At 32.6% G+C, this 26,710-nt stretch overlaps 1 pseudogene; it reads right to left on the reverse strand.

Annotated features, from left to right (window-relative positions):
- LOC143640402 (zinc finger protein 280D-like) overlaps positions 1 to 26,486 on the reverse strand; it is a 91,155-nt pseudogene extending 64,669 nt beyond the window's left edge.
- Between the last annotated feature and the right edge of the window lie 224 nt (positions 26,487 to 26,710).

Raw genomic sequence — 26,710 nt, forward strand, 5'->3', positions numbered from 1 at the left:
ATAGTTGTAGATGGACAGCATGCCTTTATTTTATGTTTATTTTTACGTGGTGCTAAGGATCGAACCAAGTGCCTCATACATGCTACGCAAGAGATCTGCCACTGAGTTAGAGCCCCAGACCTAGAAGTTATATTTTTTAACAAGCGGTAATTCTTTTACAACTTAAGTGTTTTCTATATGTGTTATGTGTTAAACTGGCATCAACATAAGAAAATTTTAAACTCTTAATACACCTATTTCATTTCTAAGATAACAACATCCACTTCTACCACATGTGAAATGTTAGACAACTGGTGGAACACTCTGTATTACAAGGGACAGTGGGCCTTTCTGGTCCAAGACAGACTTATAACATTTCTTTCAAGGTTGCATTTTACTTATTTTGTTTTACTTATCAATTTATAAATCTGAAAAGAAAACACACACACACACACACACACACACACACAATCTAAAATAGATACAAAGAAAAAAAATACTAAGTAAAATGGGCCACAAATAAGTGGTATAACTAACCTATGTTAAGGAGTTGAGGTTTCACCCACATGCAAAATTAGGACAAATAGATTAGTTCTCTAATACAACATGAATCTCTGTAGTCTTCCATTCAGAATAAATTATAATTGAAATAGAAATACAACATAAAAAGGGAGGTAAGAAAGGTTTTGCTATTTATGTTCCTATATTCTTCTTGCAATATTACATAATATCTGAGAGCTCAAACTTAGGAAATTCAGACTATTTCTAAGGAGTTTTACAAGACTAAGTTCCTTCTTTTAAAAAAATGCTACTTTCTACTTTAAGGATAAATGAAGAAAAACATGGTAGGGAATAAAACAACTAGCATTATTAGAAAAATTACTCAAAATGTGTATCTTCTTACTACTACTAATATGTATCACTGGCACCATTTTGACAAACAAAACTCTTCACTTATTTGAAGGATTCCTTGGAGAAAGATCTCAAACAATGAGAAGTTATAATGCACAAAAATAAATAAAAGAGAAAAGTCTTCCTAATAAGAAATGCAGATTATTTTGTGTCCCAAACACAAAATCTGGCATTTAGTAGAAGTTATTCTGAGTCATATTTAGCACCTGATTATTTTCTGAAATCTACAAAATAGTTTATGAGAGAGTATGTTGCAAGGTTTATATTCTCCAGAAATGTCTAATTTGAAATTAAAGTTGACCTAGAGTAATAAATTACTATATATATATATATATATATATATATATATATATATATATATATATATATCTCATATAATCAATTACTTGCTGTTCTTTTTTTTTTCTTTTACACAAAAGACAGGATCAGATTTTTAAAAATTAACATACAAATCTTGTTCACAGCAACTTTAAAAATTTGTTTTTAAATTGTAGTTGGAAACTATACCTTTTTTAAAATTTATTTTTATGTGAATCGAACCCAGTGAGGATCGAACCCAGTGCTTCATACGTGATATATGAGTGCTCTACAGTGAGCCACAACCCCAGCCCTCACAGTAACCCCTCACCAACAACAGGTCATCTCTTAGACCTGGAAATCTGTCATCTCTACCATGAAGCCTGGATGACTTTAAACAATTGTTGACCAGTCTGACACTTCATGATCCTAACATCTCTGGTCCCAGTAAGAATGCTAAAGCACTGCATGATGTTGCTGAAAACTTAGAGACTGGGTTCTGAGAAGGGGAAAAAAAGAGGCTGAATACCTACTTTTCCTCTTCCTCTTCCCTGTGCACAAACACAAAACATGCCCTTTCTACAGAAATAAAATTGCTTTAGAATCCCACCTTATCCCAGAGAGAGATTAAGAAGTAGGACATCAAGGGAAAAGGAGAAGGGAAAAGGAGAGGGAAAAATGAATAACAGAGAGGTAAGATAAATTAGAGACAAGGATAGTAGTAAACAGATACTGCAAAATAAAAGAAGGGAAAGAGAGGCCAGTAATGAGAATAGCAAGGTTTAAAAAAAGAGAGATTAGGATTAGAGAGAAAATGACAGATATAGCATGCAAAGGAAAATTCATTTTGGACATACAACTGTATGGAATAAATATTTTAAAATATAATTCAGGCAAACTGTCCTAAAACAAAGGAAGACACAAATATAAAGGCAAAAGAATACACTGTACACTAGAGAAGACTGACTCAAACTTTCTATAGTAAGTTATGTCACTATAAAATTATTAATGTTAAAAATATTAGTCTAATATAGATAGATAGATAGATAGATAGATAGATAGATAGATAGATAGATAGACTGGGATGTAGCTCAGAGGTAAAGTGCCCCTAAATCCCCAGTATCAAAAAAAAAAAAGAAAAAGAAAAAGAAACTTATTACTTTCTAGATGAGACCCTCTGCAATTTAGTGAGACCTTGTTGCAAAAAAAAAAAAAAAAGAACTGGAATGTAGTTCAGTGGTAAAGAGCCCCTGAGATCAATTCCCAGTACCAAAACACAAAGTAACAAAAAACAAACAACAACAAACACTGAACACTAGAATCAAAAACAAAACACCTTTTGAACATTTTAAAATGTTAAGGATACATTCATGATACAGTTATGAAAGCTAGATTCTTCTGTATCACAAATATCAGCTAAGTAATGAAAGATATGGATTGAGATGTGATTATATATCTAGGACAGAATAAGTGAAGATAAGGATATGTAAAAAGTTTTATCAGTGGATACTAAACTACAGTTAGATAGGAATACATGTTCTGGTATGCTATTATTACATAGTAGGGTGTCTATAGATAACAATAATGCACTGTACACTTTAAAAAGCCAGAAAAGGGGAGTGGGGATTATGGATCAGTGGTAGACTGCTCACCTGGTGCGGGTGAGGCACTGGGTTCAATCCTCAGCACCACATAAAAATAAATAAATAAAAATAAAGACATTGTGTCCACCTACAGCTAAAATTTAAAAAAAAAGCCAGAAAATTTAAAGTTTTCACCATAAAGAATTGATAAGTGTTTGCAGAGTAAAACATTAAACAATGGACACATATCAAAGCATCGTACCCCATTAATACGAAAAATTTTATGCTTTATGTACCAGTCAAAATTAATGTAAATAAAGACTAAAATTATAATGAATACTCTGGAAAAGTTTATATGACAAGCAAATAATTTACTTATTATTTTTAGTGTACCTCACTATCTATAGTATATCTTACTATATCATACACGTATTTTCAAATTTCTACCTAATAGTAAAGAAAACAACCTACAGACATTTTTGCTAAAGAAAAAAAAGTATTCATCAGCACTTGGGCTTTACTATAAGAGGTATGGTTGGAATACCAATTAACTAATAATACAATGAGAAAAATGTCTAACTTTAAGAAATTCCTAAAGAATAAATGAAATAATGTATTTATTCAAAGCTTAGTTTTATGTTTGACACATGGAATCAAATAAATTATTATAGGATATTTTAATATTTTTCCATTGGAAAAAATCATTAACTGTGATATAATGAACTTTGATTTATTAAAAACTTCTATTTAAGTTTTTTTAAATTATTGATCTAAAAATTACATTATTTTATGGAAATTATATTAAATTTTAACTAAAATATAAAAATATAAAAGCTAAAAAGTAAAAAAAAGTCCCCAGTTTACTATTTTTTAATTTTTATGATCAACACATTATATTTATACATTTTTGAAACAATGTGATTTTTACATTTTTATGATGCAATTGTGTGAACACAATCAAAATCCTCTTCTAATATGAGATATAGAATGCATTACTGTTAATTATACTCACCCTATTATGCCATAGAACACAAGAATTTGCTGTGCCTATCAAACTATAACACTGTACCTGGTGACCAACCAATTTCTATTCCATTCCCCCTCTACTTGTCCCCATCTCTGATGACCTCTAGTGTATTTGATTTCTATGAGATCAACTTTTTAAAACTGCCCACTGCCTGAGATCATGTAGTATTTGTCTTTCTGTGCCTGAAACTCTCCAGTTTTAAACATTTCCTTCCTAGATTTGTGACTATGCTTTGAGACTTCATTATTATAAACACATACATTATTCAATTGCATTCAATTTAGTTAAATAGTATTTCTTACACATTGTCCCATTTTATCTATCATAGAGATACCCTCCTTTCATAAAATGTTACAGTATTCCATTACATAAATCTTTTAATATTTTGGTTATTTCCAGTACAAGTAATCACAAATAATGCTATAACATGTAAAAGTCACACATGGAATAAGGTTGCCAATCTCTCCAGGCTCAGAAATGTGTACGTTTTGCATGTTTAACTGATTCTATTTTGTATACAGACTGTATGCAAAATAGAGGGGAAATAAGAACATTCATGCCTATTTCTATATGTGGAAAGAAAATCAGGAAGGATATAAAACTGGCAACCAGGTCATAAGAGTCTGAGGTAAAGATTCTTCCCATACACACCTTCCTATTTTTAATTTTTAATAATGTGACTTTGCTACCTAGTAAAAATAAATAAACAAATAAATAAATAAATAAATAAATAAATAAATGAATAAATAAATAAATAAATATGACTAAGAGAACATAGTAGCAAGAGATCTTCCAAAAATGGTAGATTAGAGGCATTATACACTTGCCTGCATCTCCTTGAAACCAAATTAAAATAACTGTAACATAGTTGCTCACTGAGATGAATGACTATGAGAAAATACCAGGTTTCAACTGTGGATAGAGACTTGGAGAAGCCCAAATAAAATCGACTGTGGAAGACAGAATGAAACAAAATGCACCAGTGCCAATCCCAGGGAAGTATGCCCCAGAGGTAGAGAAGAAACAGAGTCCCAACAAACATGACTGGCACAGGATCCAGACTCCTGCAGAAATATAGGCTAAGCAAACAACAGTACAGTTTGCATGTTAAATTGGCTCTGTAGAAGACACCTGTACTTCTTTGCATATTCTCAGTTTTATAAATTGGAGCCATCTTAGAAAAGGTCCTATTGTCTGAGGTTACTTACTGCTTCAGCAATCAGCATATGTAGTAACAGATGGTGCTTCTCATTAAACCTGGCAGTTTGCCAGACGCAGCTCTCAGAGTCTGGGGAATGAGCAGTCACATGTAGCCAGGACTGGAAACACCAGAAAAATGGACTGTGGATTATGCAGAACTCACCACCATCCCTTCCACCACAGATCTTTGAGACTCTATATCCTCTCTCCATCCTTGGGGGAGGCATACAGAGACACTCCACAGAGCTAGTATTAGCTCTACCCTCCAAGTACTAAGCTCTGAAGAGAAGATTTGGGGAGTTCCACATTCTGACATGCCATGATGTCAGCATCAGCTCTGCTCTAGAAGTGCATAACACAAATAGCTCCAGAGAGAATTTGTTTCTAGGAAACTCTGCATTCCACACTAGCTCATTCTGGTGTACAAAGCAGCTGAGAGGTATTCCAACTGAATCAAGCCACAAATTGCTACCATCAGTCAACTGACTACTACCACAAAAGAAAGGAGTAAGCCCCAGTCTTCTCTCTGTCCAAGCAGCACACAGACTAAAGACAAAGAAATTCTCTGATCAGCACAGTCAAAGAGTTTCTATCCTTCCTGCTCACTTGGGCACTCGAGGGAAAAGAAAATTTTCATTTTTTTTATTCATAGTTTTACTTTTTTTTTTTTAACTCAGGGGTACTTTCAAAACTGCACTACATCCCCAGCCCTTTTCATTTTTTCAGACAGGTTCTCTTCAATACTGGCTTTGAACCTGTGATCCTCCTGCCTCAACTTCCTGAATAACGGGGATTACAGGCATATACCACCACACCTGGCTTAAGTTTTTGTTGTTGTTCTTATTTTTATGTGCTGTTTTGTGCTTATTTCCCTTTTTTCCTCTTATTTTTTTGATATTGGGGACTGAACTCGGGGACACTCGACCCCTTGGCCACATTCCCAGCCCTTGTTTGTGTTTTATTTAGAGACAAGGTCTTACTGAGTTACTTAGCGCCTTGCTAAATTGCTGAAGCTGGCTTTGAACTCTTGGTCCTCCTACCTCTGCCTCCCAAGTCACTGGTATTACAGGCATGTGCCACCATGCCTGTATTTTTCTCCTCTTTTTAATATGAAATATTTTTCTTCTCTTCCTTTCTCCCTTTTCTATTTTACTTTTCTCCAACTATATTTTATCCCTTTGATTAATTCTATTTTTATTATTTAACTGTTTGCTTTTTAATATTATTTTTCTTCTTTCTTTTCATTTGTTGTGGTATTACTGTTTTTAGTTTTTGGATTTTACTTTATTTATCTATCTCATTTTTTATTTCTTCTTTGTTCCTCTTCTTTTTTTTCAGTGATTGAGATTGAGTCTGATTGTGTTGAACACATCAGCTGGGTGCTCTGCCACTGAGCTACACTCCCAACCCAGCTGAGGGGAATTATGCCTTGCTTGGGCCACACTTAAACCTTGGCAGATACTTCAACTTAGGGAATAGGAGGAATAAAAGCCCACAGACTATAACCTGTCCCCAAGCAAGCATGGCAAGGTGGGTGAATCTGAAGTCCCTCTTGGGAACCCTCACTATTATAACAAGAACAGAAGAAATAACATAACTGTTATAGGCACCATAAGTATGGTATATGGTGCATCAATATCTGTCATTCCCATACCCTATCAGACAGCATATTGCTGATAGGGTTGGAGGTGAGTGTGACAGTGGAGGGAGCTGTAACTGGCCATTGTTTCTCCCCATGAAACAACTAGAGATGCCCTGAATGTCTAAACAAAAGATAAAGGCTCCAGGACATCACCACAATTGGAACAGCCAGTAGCAGAACTGCTTCCAAGTTAACAACCAAAATCAACAAAGCCCAGGGGAAACCCCCAACACATACCTGATAGGGGCTTCGATTCCCACTATAGGAGTAATCACAGAGGGTACACTCTATATCTATTGCTGTCTATAGCAAAATTGCCTGAAATACCAGACAGACCACCCTCTTGCAAGTCCTATAAAGAAAATAAATCACTTAGGCTCTGACATATTATATATTGTGTAAAAATCTAACCACAGCCAAAGAAGCCACAGGAAAGTACACAAGGAAGTACAAATTGAATTAAATTCAATACTAAATAGAAACCCAGTAACCCAGGGCTCACCAAGAAATAGTGGAAAAGAGTGAAAGATATTCATCCCAGTGGATGAGCAAATCTCAACATACAAACAAAAGAAATATGAAAGCACAAGGCAGTAGAATAGCTCCTGAGGTTTATAAATCTCTAATAAATCTGTAATCCAAAGATATAAAAGTAGATGAACTACTTGACAGAGAAATTAAAAGAATAATTTTTTTAAAAACAGTTCAATGAATTCCAAGAGGATATAAGAGCTGAATGAATTAAGGAAACCAATGCAGGATATGAATGAGAAATTTGATAGACAGGGATTTTGAAACAGAACCAACCAGAATTCTTGGAAATGAAAAGCTCAATAAGTCAGATTTTTAAAAACTCACTTGAAAGCCCCACCAAAACATTAGATAGACCAAAAGAAAGAATAACAAGACTTAAAGAAAAAGTTGAGGAGTTATCAGATTCAGAAACTAATTTTAAAAAATCAGTAAAAATGAACATAATATACAAGATCTCTAGGATACCATTAAAGAACCAAACACAGGTATGATCAGAAAGGATGAGGGAGAAGAGCTACAGATTGAAGGCATAGAAAGTCTATTCAGCGAAATGTCAGAAGATAGCTTCCCAAATCCTGGAAAAGACATGGATATCCAGGTCAAAGAGACATAAAGAGTCCCAACTAGCCAAGCGCCATGGTGCTTGCCTGTAATCCCAGCAACTTGGGAGGCTGAGATAGGAGGATCATGAGTTCAAAGCCAGAATCAGCAACTGCCAAGGCACTAAGCAACTCAGTGAGACCCTATCTCTAATAAAATACAAAATTGGGCTGGGGGTGTGGCTCAGTGGTTGAGTGACTCTGAGTTCAATCCCCCGTATCAAAACAAAACAAAATAAAACAAAAAAAAACCCAAGTAGACATAACAAAAAGAAAAAAGAAAAGAAAAAAAAGCTTACCCACAACATATTATATTTAAACTCCCAAAAGTACCTAACAAAAAATATTTATAAAGCTGCAAAATAGAAGGGTCAAGTCATATTTTAAGACAAAGACATTAGAGTAACAGTGGATTTCTCAGAAGAAACTCAAAAAGGCCAGAAGGGCAAGGAATGATGTATTTCAAGGCCTAAAAAAAAATAAATGTCAAACTCAATTACCATACCCAGCAAAGTTTCCCAAATCAAAGGAAAAATAAAGAACTTTCATGATAAGCATACATTAAAGGAATTCCTGACCACTAAATCAGCATTATAGAATATACATAAGGGAATTCTACACAGAAGTGAGGAAGAAAGACTAACACAAAAATAATGACACAGGAAAAAATAAATTTCAGTAGATGAGATTACAACAGCTAATAAGAAAAAAAAAGGAGAGAACCAAACAGTATTAATAAAATCATCAAATTTCTAAGATCAATAAAAGAGCAAGACACAACATAGAACATTCAAAACAACTAGGAAAAAACTTCAGCCTCGGCTGGGGATGTGGCTCAAGCAGTAGCACGCTCGCCTAGAATGCGTTCGCCCCGGGTTCCATCCTCAGCACCACATACAAAGATGGTGTGTCCTCCAAAAACTAAAAAATAAATATAAAAAAATTCTCTCTCTCTCTCTCTCTATCTCTCTCTAAAAAAAAAGAAAAAAAAAACTTTAGCCATGTATGGTGGCACATGCCTGTAATCCCAGCACCTGGGCAGCCTGAGGCAGGAGGGTTGTGTGTTCAAAGTCAGGTTTAGCAACTTACCAAGACCCTAAGCAAATCAGTGAGACTCTGTCTCTAATAAAATACAAACAGGGCTTGGGATATGACTCAGTGGTTGAATGCCCCTGAGTTCAATGTTTGACACAAATAAAATAATTTTAAAAATTACAGAATAACAAGAAAAAAGTGCACATGCACCTTTTAATAAGAATTCTCAACATAAATGGTCTTAATTCTTCAATTAAAAGGTGCAGATTAGCTCATTAGATTAAAAAAGAAGACCAAATAATATACATTCTAAAAAACTCACTGGCAACAACATACACAAACTGAAAGTGAAAGGATGGAAAATGATACTGTAAGCAAACCAAATCCAAAAGCAAGCAGCAATAGCTATACTCATAGATGACAAAACAGAAAAAAAACAAAGGAGGTTATTACATATTGATAAAGGAAATTATTCATCAAGACACATTAACAATTACAAACATATGCACCAAACATAAGAGCACCAATTTTATAAAACACCACAGGACACAAAGGGAGAGATGGCCCTAATAATGAGTAACCGCAGTTCCCACTTTCACCCTACAGACCAAATAAAATCAACCAAAAAATCATCAGGGGTGAATTATACCATAGTTCAAATAACTTAACAGACATATACATCTAAGGGCTGCAAAACGTGTATTCTTTTCATCAGTGCATGAAACTTTTTACACAATAGATCATATTTCTGACCATAAAGCAAGAGTTAACTAATTCAGAAAAACTGAAATGATTACTTGTATCATATTGTATCATGATGGAATGAAACCAGAAATTTGTAACAAGAAAAACTGCAGTAATTATATCAAAACATTGAGACTAAAATACACTGGTGAACAAACAGTAGGTTATGGAAAAAATCAGGAAGGAAATTTAAAAATTCCAAGAATCAAATAAAAATGAAAACATAATATAGTAGAACCTGTGGGATACAGTGAAAACAGTACTTTGGGGGAAGTTTATAGATATGAATGGCTATATTGAGGGAGGTAGGGGGAGGAGATCCCAAATAATAACCTAAGATAAATCTCAAGGTCTTTGAAAAACAAGAATAAACTAAGGGGCCAGGTGCAGAGGCTCACACCTATAACCCCAGTGGCGTGGGAGGCTGAGGCAGGAGCATCACAAGTTCAAAGCCAGCCTCAGCAACAGTGAGACCCTGTCTCTAAAGAAAATACAAAACAGGGCTAGGGATGCGGCTCAGTGATTGAGTGCCCATGAGTTCAATCCCTGGTACCAAAAAAAGAAAAGAAAAAATAAATGAAACAAAGAGCTGTTTCTTTGAAAAGAAAAATAAAATTGAAAAACTTTTACCAAATTTAACCAAAAGAAAGAGAAGACCCAAATTAACAAAAATAGAGATGAAAAAGGTATACTACAAAAGACAACAATCATAAGATCCTTCGGGAAAATCTGGGAAAACTACATACCCAAAAAAAAATGGAATATCTAGAAGAAATGGAGGAGATTCTGAACACATATTTTAAAAATCCAATTAGATCAGTAATGAGCAATGTGACTGAAGCAGGAGAAAAGTCTCCAAACAAGGAAAAGCCCACGCCTAGACAGATTCAATGCTGAAATTTAGCAGACTTTTAAAGAACAGCAATGCTTCTTAAGCTATTTAGAAAAAAAAGGAAGAAAATGTTTCCAAACTCAGCTTACCAAGCTAGAATTACCCTGCAACCAAGACCTGATAATGACACAACAAAAAGGAGAAAACTATATACTAATATCCTTGATAAACATAAATGCAAATAAATGCAAAATCCTCAATAAAATACAAATCAAATTCAATGGCACATTAAAAAGCTTGTCCACAAGTTGGCTTCATGAAAGGGATGCAAGGATGGTTTAACACACACAATTCAATAAATGTAATATAGCACATTAATACAAAAATTAATAGAGGATAAAAAAACTTGATCTCATAGATAAGAGAAAAAAACCTTTGATAAAATTCAGTAAAGCTTCATGATAAAATGCTCTGAATAAACTATATATAACACAATCATACTTTAACATAATAAAGGATATATATCATAGCCAACATCATACTGAATACAGAAAAATTGAAAGTGTCCCTTCTAAACTCAGCAACAAGGACCTGGAGTTGTGGCTCAGCAGTAGAACGCTCGCGTAGTGCATGCGGGGCACTGGGTTTGATCCTCAGCACCACGTAAAAATGAATAAATAAAATAGAGGTATTGTGTTCAGCTACAACTAAAAAATAAACACTAAAATAAATAAATAAATAAACTCAGCAATAAGACAAGCATACCTATTCTCACCAATCTTTTTTTTTAATTGAATATGACAGTGGAATGCAATACAATTATAATTTTTTATAAATACAACAGTGAAATGCATTACAATTTTTTTTATAAATGACAGTGGAATGCCTTACAATTCATATTACACATATAGAGTACACTTTTTCATACCTCTGGTTATATATAAAGTGTATTGACACCAATTCGTGCCTTCATACATGTTCCACCAATCTTATTCAATATAGTAGTACTTAAAACCTTAGCCAGGCCAATCAGGCAACAGAAAGAAATAAAAGGGATAAAGATAGGATAGGAGGAAGTTAATGTATCCCTTGATTACAGACACAATTCTATATTCAGAAAATCCTAGACTCCACCAAAATACTCTTAGAACTGACAAATTCAGCAGATTTGTAAGATTTTACAAAATGCACACACAAAAATCAGTAGCTTTTCTAGACACCAATATCAAACTCACTGAGAAAGAAATCAAAAAGCAATCCTATTCACAGTAGTCTCAGAAAACAAAAACTAAAATACCTAGGAATAAATAAAACCAGAACTGTGAAAGACTTCTATAATAAAAATGACCCCAAAGAGGTATAAACATAAAGAACTTGAGGAAAAAAAGAAAAAACTAATGGAACATGGGAAGGCTTCTCATGTTCATATTAGGAGAATATAATTTAAATGGCTATAACACCAAAAGTGATCTACATGTACCATGCAATCCTTATGAAAATATCAATGACATTATTCATAGAACTTGAAAAAAATTCTAAAATTTGTATGGAATCATAAAAGACCTAGAATAGTCAAAGCAAACCTCAGCAGAATGCACAATGTAGGAGCCATCACAATACCTGACTTAAAAATACACTACACAGCTATAGTAACAAAGATATGTACTGACGTAAAAACAGACATGAAGGCTATGAATAGAATAGAAAAACAAGAATAAAGCCACAAATCTGTACCGTTGAAATAGTGAGCAAGAACTTTTCCTTACTTCTTTGCCACAGAACCCTTCTTTTTCTTATATAATCTAAAAAATTTCTTAAAATCTGAATTTCAGAGCCTCCTAAAATAATAAAATGCTCAAACTAGTTTAAGAGAATTATATAAACTATGCTCTGAACTGTGTGTTAAAACAATTATTTCATATGAAACACTTCACCATTTGAAGTTTATGTCTGACATTTAAAAATTAAAATGTAAAAACTCAGATTTTCATATGTAATGTGACATGTACATGTTGGCGATTATGAAAATAAGGTAACAAAATTTATAAGTTATTAAAAAATTAAACAAATGTTTTCTAAATTTGAAAAACAATGTGACCAATAAAATATTGATTTTTTAAAATAAAATAAGAATAAGCATCCATTATAAATATACGAACTTAATTTCTTAAATCTGATGATTAAGGAATGCCAGTCTTACATAATTACTATGAAAGCAGATTTTTATCTAAGCTAAATAGAAATTCCATTATGAGAAGATTTCTTATCTAAATATTGAGATAGACCATAGTGACTGTAAATCTCAAAAAATTCCTTTTTGAGAGGGGGAGTCTCACTATGTTGCCCGACTGGCCTTGAACTTGTAATCCTCTATCCTCATCTTCCCAAGTAGTTGCAAATATAATCATGTGCCACCATGCCTGGCTTCAACCTTTATAAAAATTAAATTCTGAAAGTTTTACCTTCATGTGATTTTTCAAAGGATCCAAAAGATTGAAATGAATATTGCACTTTGGACAAGCTCTTGGAAAAGGTGTTCCATTTTTAGATTGATTTGATGAGGTGTTTGCACCTAAAATAAATTCAGAACATTTATGATTCAAAACTCATCACTTTTGAACATTAAATAATCACTAATAGTTTCAAAATTTATAATAATTTCTAAAATTTATGTATAAATACTATAGTAATTTTTATAGTATAGAATGTCAGATTTCATATTTACCTTTTGATGGCATAGCCTGGGAAGATGTCAGTGAAGGAGGTTTAACTGAAGGGAATTCAGCTGGAGAATTTGTTCCAGAAACAACCTCACAGGGCTTAGGCTTTTTTGGATTAGCACTGTTTACTTCAGAAGCAGAAGGATGTTTTGATAAAAATGAACTTTCATTCACACCTATAATGATTTAAACAGTGGAAAAAATATTTTAGAACACCTAGAATACTACTCATAACTAAGTACAAATACTTTGGAGTTAATTTACAGATAATATAATTAATTACCATATTACACAAATAACAACAAAAATTAAGTGATCCAAACTCAGGGCATATACAGAAATAGTATAAACATTTATTATAAACTCCAAGAATTAAGATAATTTGTAAAATAACCTTTCTATGCAAGAAATTCTAAATGTGGCTTCAAACAGAAATACATAAACTGCTATTATAAAAGAAGCCAGACCAAAAATTTTAAAGCAGAAAACACTGAACCAAGTTCCCAGAAGTAAATTACTTTTGGATACTTAAATGTGTTAGAATTTGTTAAAAAAAAAGAAAGAAAATCTGACAATAACTTTTTTTTGTTCCAAAAATTGATACCCTCATATGCTTTTTTATTTTGCAACTTAAAATGTCTACTGCAATGTTAGCTCTTTTCTCACCTAACAAACTGAAGAGAGGTCTACTGACAGCTTTAGGTGATTTTAACCACTTATTGCCATGTACAAAGTGGAAACAACTAAGTTTGAATAATATTTTACTCATTCATATGAAAGGGCACATAATGCAGGCAGTTAGTATAAGGATTTTCATACTATGTTCCCCAGAATTTAATGGGGTCATTTTAGGGAATATATTGGGCATGTCTGACAAAAAAACACTTTTCCATTTTATTTATTTGATATTCACATAAAATTTTGTTTGTACAGGGATTTCATTAAAAAAAAACCTCTTCCATTTAAAAACCATTGCCTTAAGGATAAAGAATTTAGACCTATTTAGAGCATTACTAAGAAAAATGGGGATATTTAGACTATAACCAAGCCAAGCAAAGTCCTTTTAGAAAATAATACACAATGGGCTTTGTAAAAATGAATTCTAAAACTGTACATCATATTTTAATAATGCCAACTATACACTAAAAGTAGAAGCAGTGAATAAACTACAAATATTCTTGGCTTTTAAATCAGACAAGATAAGTTCAAATCCAGACTATGACGTCAGTCTCTAGTTATGCACTCTTAAGCTTATTTAATTAATTTTTCTGAGTTTAAGCTTCCTTTTTTGTAAAATAAGTTATAATGCCTTATTTTATAGAGCTATTTAAGAAAAAGATAATATACTTAAAATATCCCAAGAAAATATTTGGTACATAAAAACACTCAGTAGAAAGTGAAAGCTACTATCATTACTAACTAAATATTTCCCATCTTTATTTTAGGGGGAAAAAATTATTCCAACAGATATAATAGTAAGAGCAAATATGCCATAAAAAAAGTATTATAGTAGTTAGCTTCTTTCTTACATCCTTTGAGATAACATAAAAATGATCTCCCACTAATGAAGCACTCTATTACAAACTGCAGGTCCATAAGACAGATTCCATGAGATCCCTTTAGCATTCTTGTGAGAGGTTTAGGTTACCTGAAAAACCACTAAGTGCTAGCATTTCAAATGAATCAGTTGATTTTACAACAGGTTAAATAGTAGAAATAGATTGCTTTAATGGAGGAATTTAACAGAAGAAATCTCAATGTTAAAAAAAGTCACTTGCATTTGATTGAACTTCTGATTCTTTAACTTATCTCCGTTCTATTAGGCTGTGCTATTCCCTACTTTTAAGAAATTCTATCTCTGCCAGTATAAATCCTATACTCACTCAAGATCAAACTCAAATTCAGTCTTCTCTGAACCCTCATAATTTCTACCGTGTGTTACTGAACATCATAGTACATATAATTATTAATATTTATCATACATAACTGCTGTCATGTCATTTAAACGTTATAAATGCATTTTTAAATTTACTTATCTTATTTGGCCATCAGAAAAGCCCTGAATAGAATGGCAATCATCAAGAATATGGCAACAATAAATGTTGACGAGGATGTGGGGAAAAAGGTATACACAAATATTGTTGGTGGGACTGAAAATTGGTACAACCACGATGGAAAGCAGTATGGAGATTCTTCAGAAAACTTGGAAGGGAACCACCATTTGACCCAGTTATCCCACTCCTCAGTTTATACCCAAAGGACTTAAAATCTGCATATTGGAGTAATGCAGCCATTCAATGTTTATAGAAGCTCAATTCACAATAGCTAAAGTATGTAACTAATCTAGGTGTTCTTCAATAGATGAATGGGTAAAGAAAATGTGATATATATATATATATATATATATATATATATATATATATATATATATATATATATATAATGGATTATTACTCAGCTTTAAAGAAGAATGAAATTATGGCATTTGCCAGTAAATGGATGGAGTTGGAGAATATCATGCTAAGAGAAATAAGCCAACCCCGAAAAATCAAAGGCCAAATGCTTTCTCCAATACCTGGATGCTAATTCACAATAAGATGGGAGGCACTAGAGAAGAATAGCATTACCTTAAATTAGGTAGAGGGAAGTGAAGGGAGGGGAGAGGAGGGAAGGTGATGTGGGGATAGGAAGAATCATAGAATGAAACAGACATTATTACTTTATGTATATGTGATTGCATGAGATATATGTTTCTACAATATGTACACTAAGAAAAATGAGAAATTATATCCCACTATGTATATCAAAGTGCATAAATGCATTCTTCTGTCATGTATAGCTAATTAAAACAAATTTTAAAATTAAAAAAAGCCTGGAATAAACTATATTAAAAATTAAAATAAAGGGCTGAGGTTGTGGCTCAGTGGTAGACTGCTCACCTAGCATGCGTGAGGCATTGGGTTCAATCCTCAGCACTACATAAAAATGAAATAGATACTGTGTGTCCACCTACAACTAAAAAAATATTTTTTAAAAAAGAATTTAAGTAAATCTCCAAATGGCTGATTCAGGTATGGTGAATGAATGCATAATATAAGAAAAATAAGTACCTCTACTTTGAATAATATCAGAAAACAAAAGTGGAAAGAGGTAAACTGACTAAACATTCTCCAGATTAGAGGTTCAAACTTACTTCTTTCAAATTACCTTATTTACTGCTCAGACTAAAGTTTCATTCTTTATATCAGAAAACCTGACTAGAGAATAGGTGTCATAATCCTTACTTTTAAGAAGTTTCAAGAATTCATATCTTCTATGAATAAAAGTCCATGCGTTTGTAAAACCAGATTTAGCACAAATACATCCCCATTTCTCTTTGGGTCTTACCTACTTTATTAACTAGAAGTTTACTAGGTATGTAGTGACACCAAGAGAAGTGAGTATCAAATATTGTGGAAAAGAAAAACAGTGGTGTACATCTAAAATCACAATGACTCATGAGGCTGAGGTAAGAAGATTGAAAGTTTGAGGGCAACTCAACAACAGCTAGTCTCAAGTAAAAATATTTTTAATAAAGTTCTAGATCAGTGGTAGAATGCTTGCTTAGCACATGTAATGCCCTAGATTCAAATCCTCTATACCACACACACAAAAAAGAAAAAAAAATTAAGCATTATTACTATGGAAAAAGAATGGACAGAAGTTGAGTTTGGTAGATTCTTCACACTGATCTGTTTAGTAAACAACCTAAAAACTCCAAAAAAAATCATATACATCTCTACTTCATCAAATATTTGAAACACATATAAATTGCCAGTACATAAAGATTAAGTACTTTGATTACAGAAAATTTTCAATAAGACAAAATTTATACTATACAAATGTATTTTGATTAATGAAGAATTTTGTTATACCCTCAATGAACTTAAAATCTTCTTCAATAGGTAAATTTCATTACTTTTTCAAATAGCATTTATTGAGTACTTACTATGTACAAATCATTTCTTTAATGTGGTTACTTCACACTAACACTTTAAAATCATGTTTTACTATCATATTGAGACCATTTATTGGACTAGAGTGACACTAACCTAATGAAGAAATCAATAATAACAAACACTTTTTCCCCTAACTGGTCATAGAAACTAATTTTTAAAATAGAATATTTAGGGCATATGAGGACCTCTATAATTCATATAAATTACTTTAAGGTGTTAAGTTTGGCTCCAAGTGAGAATGAGTTCAAAGAAGTTTAGCCAAGATTTTATATAAAGTTACCCAAAAAGGCATTCAAAAACTATTAGCACAACTCCATGTTACAATATATGAAAGACTTCACAAGAGGATTTGAGCTTCAAAATAGAAAGTTAATTCCATAAGCAAATTCATCAAGTTTTTCTTTTATAACTTTTTGGAAAAAGTACTAATACCAACCTGCTATAGAAAGTGTTGGTCCCCCTTGGTAATGTGATAATCCTGTCTCCTGGGTCAAGTCAAATAGTAATTCTGAAGAATTATTAGATACAACTTGTGATGAGCTCATTATGTAATCCTGTTAAAATATTTCAGAGAAAGAATATTACATTTATTTATTATAGTTATAATTATTTTTCATAAAATTTATAAATGCAAATTAATTATATGCCAATATTATAAGAATAACCTTTGATGCCTCAATTATTAATAAGCTTAAAAACACAAAGATGATTTCTAATTTGCCAAAATTATAATTTACTAAAACTTTGAAAGCAAGCTAAGAGAGCTGGTTTATTCCTGACTAGCCAATTAATTTGAAGGAAAAATTATAGTCCAACATTTTCAAGATAAAAGAAAAGTAAATCCATTTTACATTAATAACAGTGATACACTCTGAGAGGGATTCTAAAATTGCTGTATCACCATCAAAAAGCAAATAATAGAACTGGGCAAAATCTTGGGCTAAACAAGGAGACAAGTATAAAAAATATTAACATGGTTATAAAAGTTAAAAGTTCTTGTGCCTCTAAAAAATTCTGCATCCTGGTGTCTGGGGTGTGGCTCAGTGGTAAAGCACTTGCCTCCCACATGTGAGGCACTGGGTTTGAGCCTCAGCACCACATAAAAGTAAATAAACAAAATAAAGATACTGCATCCATGTACAACTAAAAAATATATATTTTTTAAATCCTGCTTTCAAAATATCAATACAAACAAACAGAAACATTAAGGACGAATATATCAGACAATATGAATTTTGGAACCATGTTTCTTGGAGAATGTTATAAATCAGAAAAGACTGGTCCCCTCACTCTTCCTATCATCCCACAGAAAGCTGTGGTAGGCCAACCTCTCCTTTAATAAGGCAAATATAAAAGCAACCTGGCCAGTAGGCTGAATAAGTAAGAATGCCAAGCAGACAGGGAACAGAATAGAAGTTATTTACAGAAGTGATCTGGGTCAGCAGCCCTGCTCCTAGAGACCAGAGCCTCAAAGGAAATTTCAGCCCTTCCATGAGGAGAAAGGGTGGTTCAAACTAGCAGGAAGATCTCAAGAAAAGAGAAGTAAAAAGTATGAGATGAACTATGCTGTGGTCAAATATACAGTAATAAATACATTTATGTGAAAATATACACATATATTCATTATAAATAATTATGAGAATTGTGGTCAATAAATTTAGGAATATTCAAATAGCATTGTATATTAAAAATACTGACACATACACAAAACACACACCACAATATTATGCTCCAATGCCATTTTCATAAAAGACAATCATTGTTGAGAGTAAGCCAGACCACTCTACATGTTGTAATATATAGCAAGCAAGTTTTAAGATTAACAATGCTTAAAAATCAAACTGGAAATAAAGACAGCTACTTTTAGGAAAAAAAATGGGCAAAGGACATAAACTGAGATAATTCAAACTAAAATGCAATGGCCAATATATTCAAAATACCTTTTTTTCCAACATACTAGTCAAAGAAATGCAAATAATAGTGTTTACTGTATTGGCATTCTTCAACACTGCAAAATATATAATTAGCAGCTACGCTTAAGAGTATCAAGATCAAAAAAAGAATTAATAACTGCAGAAAACATAAGACTAAGAATAAACTACAAGGTGAGATCATGAATAGGATCCTGGAAAGAAAAGAAACATTAATGAAAAAACTGGTGAAATTCTAATAAGTTCTGAGGTTTAGTTCATATTAATTGCCTGTGATAAAAAGTTAACATTGGGGGAAAATGGGTAAGAGAAATATAGGAACTGTTTGAATTATTTTTTTCTTGTAAGACTAATGATAGAACTGTTATGTCTTATTGATATATGGTTTTCTTAAGCAGTGGGAGGGAGGGGAAGAAAGGGAGCAAGGGCGTAGGAATGATGTGGAATGAGTTAGACATCATTACCCTAAGTATATGTATGAAGACATGAATGGTGTGAAAATACTTTGTGCACAATCAGTGACTTGAAAAATTGTGCTCTATATGTGTAATATGAAATCAACTGCATTCTGCCATTGTGTATAACTAATTAGAATAAATAAATAATTTAATTAAAAAGACTAATGATAGTTTGAATTAAGTTAAAGTTTGAAAATGATGACTGGGGATGTGGCTCAAGCAGTAGCGTGCTCGCCTGGCATGCATGGGGCGCTAGGTTCCATCCCCAACACCACATAAAAATAAAAAATAAAAATATTATATCCACCTAAAAACTAAAAAAATAAATAAATTTTTTAAAAAATGATGAAACATTCACTACTGGCAAAGTAGAGATTATATTTTGGTATTATCTGCATAAAAATGTTAGCAGTAGTTACCAAAGCCTTTAAAATAAGGTTCACATGATTAAATTATTCTACATTCAAGGATTCATCATGATAAGGAAATGAAAGTGTAATGGAAAATTATTTATAATAGCAGAAACATTAAAACCTATATATCTAATAATAGAGGAGTGGTAAAATAAATTGATGGATAATCATGCAGTCATTAACATCAAGATTTTGAGAAATAATCAATGATATGATCCAAGTAGAATGTTTAGTAAGAAGTGAAATACATATTGACATATACAACATGATCCGGATATATTCTTCTCTCTTTTCTAAACTTTCCTCACAAAATACATATTATTTTATAACAAAATTTGAAGTATTTTGTTTATAAATTGAGGACTGATCAAGTTTAAGAATTTTGCTTTGTTACTAACTTTCCAATTGACACAGGACTGTTAAGAAGTTATTGAAATAAGTTATTACTGTAACACAAATAACATCTAGAATTTAGTACCAAAAAGAGAGATATGGATATTTGAGCCTTAAAATGTAGTTTAAAAAAATCAATAATGCCATACTGAACTATAACTAAGCAAAATTTTACTTCAATTTAAATATTTTTTCTAAATATATGCACTTTAAGAATTGAAAATTTCATTTTCTAAAATAGTTCTTTTAACATAAGTATAATAAAGTTAATGCTGTTAAACACTTTTCTAGAAGAAAACTCTGGTTAATTATCACAATTTCAGAGAGCAGGCAATCCACTAATCAACAATAACTAATTAAAATAATTCTCCAATTGAGAATTATTTTATCTCCAATTGAGTCATTTTCCTTGAGATGGCAGGTACACTGTGTTCAATTTTGAGGAAGTGATTGCCAACTACCCAAAATAAAAGAACCATGCCTGGCAGATATATACTAAAGTGGCCACCACATCCCACCTCCTGTTAATCATATCCTGTGTGATTCCCTCCCTTTGCATTGGACCTCTGACTTGATTCGAACCAGTAGAATACAGCAAAAGTAATAGGATAAACATGATTTTCTTTTAGTAATTACATTAATTCAGACTCTAATGACATTTTGCTAAGGATTCTCCCTTAATACCTTTGAGAAAGCAAGTAGCCAACCTGGGAAGACCCATCTGACAAAGAATGAACCAAAAAACAGTCAGATACTGAGACTCAGTTTGACAACCTGTAAGGAAATGAATGCTACAAACAACCATGTGAACTTGAAGCAGATACTTCCCCCACAAAGCTTCAGATAAGACTGCAACTTCAGGAACCACATACTGAAAGTGGCCTTGTGAGACCCTAAAGCAGAGGAGCCAGCTAAACCATCAACCGACCCACAGTAATATTACATAAGACTGTGAGATAATGCATGTGTTGTTTTAAATACATACATGTGTGATAATGTTGATACAAAAAAACAAATAAATAATACACCATGGTTTGTCAGTCATTGTTTCAAGTAAAAATGGTGTTCTAATTTTTGTTGTAATTAATCTTGGAATTTTATTCCTTTACAATTGCCAAAAAAATAAAGATAAACAATAAAAACAGCACAATGAGGAAGTCTCGAGTCATCCAATGTACACAAATGGGCATATATTTTTCAAATTAAATCCATTACTATATTTCTTATAAAGAATTATTTATTAGTTCTTAGGGATTACCTGAAAAATGTAGTCCTGGTCAAAAGGAAAGAAAAGATCAGATGCGGAGAATTTCTGAAGTGTGAAAGATACGATATACTTAGTTGTATAAGTACAAGATTACAGTCCCTGAACAAAGGACTGCAATCTCGTGCAAAGGACCTATAGTTTCCTCTACCAAAAGTTATTCTTTACCAGTAAAACCATCAACAGCTGCTTGAGGATAGGGTAGAAACCACTCAAACTTGATTAGGCACATTGTAGGAAAAATTTGAGCCCAGGTTTGTATATCTATACACAGAATGGGTCTGATTATCTATGTTTGGTGTAATGATTCCCTTTCTGCATTTTTGGAATACTATTCCTAAGTATAGGATGGTCTATCTCCAAATCACTTGAAATGGAGAACTTGTGTAAAGATATTGTAAGGGACCAGCAAGAACAACAGAAACGTAGGAGCACAATACCATCTATTATGTGTAAAACTGGATACCCAGGGAATAGAGTGAAATGTCAAAGAAATTTCCTGGTACACAGGGAAGACAACCAAAAAACCAAAAAAACAGCCTTCTTCTATCCATGTGTTATCCAGTAAAACTCTATGCCTGTAGCCATTAAATTACCAGGTAAGGGTTTCATATACCATTCCATAAATAAGGAAAGAAAATTTAGACTAAAAAGAATATAAGACAATAAGAAAAAGATAACTCTTTTGATTCTGGGCTTAAGGAATGAGAATTTCCTAAGATATAAGTAAAACAAACTCAAACTTTCAAATTTCCATACCCCAATTCCATTTATAGTTTAGGTAAGGCATGACCAATATTGCAAGGTAATTAAAATGAAGCAGAAAAATAACTGTTGGTTTCAAAATCCAAAAGGTCATGACCTGGAAACTCACCTGGATCCCTACCCCTTAGACCATCTGGTGCCATCTACCGATTTCATGAAACTTTCAATGAAGGGCTCTGAAAAGGACTTGGCACACTGCTTGAACTTTTAGGCTTAGAAAAGAGCTAATTCTTCTGTAAGAATCTACAGTCTTTTAACAAAAAGATTATATATAATTTGGGATTAGTAATATCTAGGGAAAAAACATTCCAGTATGATGGATTAAACAGATGTCTTACACATAGTCTCCGCCTTATGGGAGAAAACAGGGGAGGCTCATAATGGTCACCTTTTTCAGGTTTAATGAGACGAGAAAAAAAACCTATATGCCCTACATAGGGATCACTTACATTATAAAGCTATAATTAAATATTTAGTTCAAGAATAAATTTGGGAAATGTCTATTTAGATAAAATGTTCTATTTTTAAAAAACAGTGTAGCTCATAATTCAATCACACAAGCACCAAACTTCAGACACAGAAGTACTTTATGTATACTATTTCATCATGCAAAATATTTTAAAAGACAAATATTAATGGGTAGAGTTTAAAAATTAATGACATTAATGTTTTATACTTAAACTGGTGTTAATAGATCTTAGTAGTTTCATCAAGGAAATGAATATAACTAGAATCTACAACCCATCTAGGACTTAAGCCAGAGACTCTGAATCATTCACTGCCTACATACAGTTTTAGCCATGTATGAATGACAATGCAATGAGGCCTAGATGTGAGAACTTCCATCTGATACTAATATACACTTAGTATATTCCAAAATTTTAATCTAAGCATTCCAAATCTTTCCTTATGTAACTGCTAAATGAGAAAAGACAGAAATAAACAGATAAACAGTTCACTAGGATAAACAGTTTCACTAGAAAATTTTTCCAATCTCAGAAGACCTCCAATGCAACAAGCCAATCTAAGCCTACTTCTTTCTCACACATCTGATATTTAACCTTTGGCTTCCTTCTAGTCTCCAATCACATCCCCATTTTGATTCTCAAGTTCTTACTGGCCTCCCCCTCATCTCTCATCCCTAACTCCTTACAGTAGAATAATTAAACTGAGTCCCATAAGACATTCACAAGTTTTTCTTTAAAAATAATATCTAATAAAATTTGGCTTTAGTAAAAGTAAATGCTTACTGGAAATTGCTGGTTTTGAACTCGATATCTCTCCAACAAAGATGGGCTCATCATCATCATCATCCTCAACTTCTTTTACTTTCTTCTGCCATGGTTCCAGTTCTTCTTCACATTCCATAAAGAGTTCTGCCATTTTTAAATTATCTAATTTTCAAAAGGAGAGAAGTAACCTTATTTTCAAAAAGAAAAGTAAAAACATTTTGCAGGGTGAGTACCAGGGATTGAACTAGTGGACACTAGACCACTGAGCCATATCCCAACCCTATTTTATATTTTATTTAGAGACAGGGTCTCACTGAGTTGCTTAACACCTCGATTTTGCTGAGATTGGCTTTAAACTTGTGATCCTCCTGTCTTGGCCTCCCAAGCTGCTGAGATTGCTGGGATTACAGGCTTGCACCACCATGCCTGGCAGTAAAAACATTTTTGTAATACCTGATATTGAAGATCTACTTTAAAAATTCTAATAGCAATTTCTGAATTGATATTCGTAGTCAGTACCCTGTAATAACAGTAAGAAATTCAGATCTCACTAGGATAAAAACTAGTACAATTAAGATAGATTAAAAGGTAGATAGGAAGACAGAAAATGAAAGATATTAGTTATTTACCATAGATAGAAAACTTAGAGATAATAAAATCCAAAGTGAGCTGCAGTAGTACACCTAGATAAACATATTCTATCTAATCATTATCTTTCTAAAGAGATATTAACCACAGGTAGACTAAGACTAAGAAATAACAGGTAGGAAACAAACTAGAATTACTACCAAATTCAGGAACATTAGGCACAGAGCAAAGAAGAGATAGGTGCTAAATTAAAATACAGGAAATGAGGGAGGCTTATACCAGCCAGGTTATATTACATTTTCTCACCTGAAGAAACCGATCAAAACAATACATACAGTAAATACTACTTCTCAGAAATTATGACCAAGTATACTGAGCTCCTAAGAAGCACATAGATATAGGTAGAACACCAGTAGCATCAGGATTTTAGGAAAACCTCCTATCCACAAAAGAAATAAAAATTTCCAGGGTTCTGGCATTATCTTTCATACATCATTTTTAAAAGGTAATTTTTTATTATACTAAAATAATATCATTTCTACTTTTAACTCAAAATTCAAGCAATATTCTACCATAAAACTGAAAGATACCAACTGAAATTATGCTCTGGATACGGCATGCAAAGCAAATATTTTAACAAATTAGATGCCATTTTTTTATAAATATATAGAAAAGTATGTCACAAACCATTCCCTGGTCTAATATTTAAATGTTTAGTAATCTACCTATCAAAGGCCTTCCTATTTTTTCAAATGTCATCGACATCACAAACTGACCCCTTTCTTTTATAATTGTACTATTTTAATAGTTAGATAAGAGTTCTTTAAGTTTTTCAACTCAGATCATTAAAAATACTAAAATCTATATCACTTCTGCACAGAGTACCTTACCTTAATAGTCTATATCATTCCAGTCTACAACATAAAAAGGACATGGACTTGAAATCAAATTGAATGGTTTAAATCTTCACTGCCTTGTAATTGTATGACTGAAGAAATTACTTGAAGCTATTTATGATAACTACCTAAGTTTTATATACATTCAAGAAAATGGAAAACACCATGTAAAACATCCATTTTCAACTAGAAACTCAAACAATTAATTGCCTGCTTGCACTAATCCTTGGTTCAATTATAAATTCCTCAATAAACCATTACATTTTTATTTTCCTTTGAATTTTGAACTACATTGACAGTCAATATCATTCAATTCAAATGTTAAAACACATGATCTCAAACTACTCTCTTTCTTCATGTCTTAATTTTACATAGCCACAGTCAAATTTAATTCACTGAGAATACATTTCCCCCAGAACATTAGATAATCAACATACCCAAAGCATGAGGTAACATATAGATAAGGTGAAGTAAGATAGTACCTAATTTTGAAAAATTAGGAAAGATCCACTGTGAACTGATAATAAAAGTACTATTTATTTCCAGCTGATATATGTAATGAGTTAAATTGTGTTATCTCAAAAGCCATATGCTAAATTCCTAACCCTCACTACCTCAGACTTTGGCTATATTTATAGATAGACCTTTAGAAATAAGGTCACTAGGGGCTGGGTGATAGCTCAGTGGTAGAGCACATGCCTTGCATGCATGAGGCACTAGGTTTGAGCCTGAGCACCACATATAAATAAGTAAATAAATAAATGAATAAATAATATTTTTTAAAAAGGTCACATGGGTGGCAATAAAATCCATATAACTGTTGTCTTTTAACAGAAGTGAAAATTGGGATGCAGGCATATGCACACAGAGAGGACCATGTGAAAACCTAAAGAGAACATGGCTATCTACAAGCCCAAGAGAGAAGCCAGGCCCTCCCCTTGTGGCCCTCTGAAGAAACCAACCCTACCAACAAGTTAATCTTGGCTTTTTAGCCTCAAAAATTATGAGAAAACAAACTTTCATCCTATAAACCACCTAGTCTGTGGTACTTTGTTGTGGCAGCCCTAGAGAACTGATAAGAGTATGCAAAGATCTTTCTTGTTCTTTCTCACAGGACTCTGCCATTGTTAAAATATCCAGAATACACTGCAGAGAGAAACGTTAAGGTCACATAGCACTTTTTAAATGTTTTCTAGAAATATTTTTTGTCTATGCATAGAAGAAACACATGAATATACTAAATTGATATTTATCTCTTTTAACAAAAAGAATAAAGTTCACTTCTACTTTACTTTTTTATATGAACATTTGCTACTCCAACAATTTTAAGTTTTTAAGAAAAAGTCCTCCACCTTCTCTTGAAGCAGTTAAACAAAAACCATACACACTGTCATCTGTTGTGGCCACAACACTTACCTTTTGGTTGAAAAGGATTTTCGCCCATCAAGTTGCGGAGCTAATTTTCTGTAAATTGTCACCTAAGTACTGATACATGAGATCAGTCAATTTTATGAATCACTTTAAGGAAGACTAAATATTAAAACATGGGACTTGGAATTAAGAAATTATTGGGGAGAATTTTGATCTTAAAACTCACCATGTGCCTCCAAACAAGACAGCAAATTATATCTGTTTTCCCTCCTGTAAAATAAAGATATATTATCATTA

The sequence above is a fragment of the Callospermophilus lateralis genome, unplaced genomic scaffold (genome assembly GCF_048772815.1).
Source record: "Callospermophilus lateralis isolate mCalLat2 unplaced genomic scaffold, mCalLat2.hap1 Scaffold_227, whole genome shotgun sequence".
Lineage (NCBI taxonomy): Eukaryota > Metazoa > Chordata > Mammalia > Rodentia > Sciuridae > Callospermophilus > Callospermophilus lateralis.